The sequence below is a fragment of the Aplysia californica genome, unplaced genomic scaffold (genome assembly GCF_000002075.1).
Source record: "Aplysia californica isolate F4 #8 unplaced genomic scaffold, AplCal3.0 scaffold00745, whole genome shotgun sequence".
Classification (NCBI taxonomy): Eukaryota; Metazoa; Mollusca; class Gastropoda; order Aplysiida; family Aplysiidae; genus Aplysia; species Aplysia californica.
The window spans coordinates 275406-276761 of NW_004798015.1; positions in this window are offsets into that span (position 1 = coordinate 275406).

Below are 1356 nucleotides of genomic sequence, written 5' to 3' on the forward strand. Positions count from 1 at the left end.
GTCTGTGTGGGTGGTAGGAGGGTACCACTGGTAGGTCTCACTTCTTTACTTTCCCTCTGTTGTTTCTGTCTGTGTGGGTGGTTGGAGGGTGTCACTGGTAGGTCCTACTTCTTTTTACTTTTTCCTCTGTTGTTTCTGTATGTGTGGGTGGTTGGAGGGTGTCACTGGTAGGTTCTACTTCTTTTTTCTTTCCATCTCTTTCCTCAAACTCAAAACATTTGGGGAGGTCTCAAAACTTGCTGCCTACCTGACTCCGTCTTGTCAGCGTTGTAGTTTTAGTAAGAGTTTTACGGCACATGCAACACAAATGGGTCTTGTAGAGAGTGGCCTATGAAGAAAAGAAGGAGAGATTAGGGCGCCAGATGCTTGATTGGAAATAAGGACAAACCACAATAGAGCACCTGCCAACCGCCCACAGGATTCTAGGCGTTACTTGAGGGTAATTCACTAAGAGAATGAGAAGAGATACGTACGATAGTGATAGATGTTAGAGGTTTGTGAATTTTTATCAAATTTTTGTTTTTTGTCTCAACACCTTTCATGCCCATTAAAGAACTCATTTCCGTGTGGATTTTTCTGAAAAACGTTAATTAAAGGCATAAAAAAGTAAATTTTCTGTACCACAAACCTGCGGAAAAATGCAAGTTTCTTCAATTTGATTATTTTGACGAGAGCCTGATTCCAACACGATGCCTCACAAATGCTATCTATTATCATTATTATTGTTATTAACTAACAAGGAAAAGAAGTAGAGATAAGGACCAAAAATAAAATGTCTGATAGAAGGAGAAAAGGAACAAACCATATCAGAGAACCCACCAACCACCCACAAGTTCAGAGTCAGAGGTAAGTAAAGAAGGAGATCAGAAAAAGTCGATTTTAGAAGTTTGATAACAAAGGAGCGAACCACAGCACCCGCCAACCACCCACAAGGTTAGAGGTTCTTCTGAGGGAGGTTCTTTAAAAAAAAGTTTTAGTTAGAGTTTTACGGCACTTGCAACACAACAGGGTCATGAGAGTTATAATATATAGGCTAAGTGCCGACGTTTAGTAGTAGTACATGTAGTGTTACAAGAGAGTAACAAAGACCAAAAAGGAGCAGAGATAAGGACAGTATAATAATAATAATAATATAATAATGATAAACTACACTTTTATTTGTCCCAGAAGGGCACTTTGTTTTACAATGGCAAACATACATACATAAATACATAATTATGAATACGTACATACATAAATACTTACATGCATAAATACATACATGAATACACACTATTACTCAAATACAGAACAGTTTACAAACAATGCCACTGTTGGTCGCCACTGTGCAGCGCCCTGTATTTTGAGCTAGGGTTG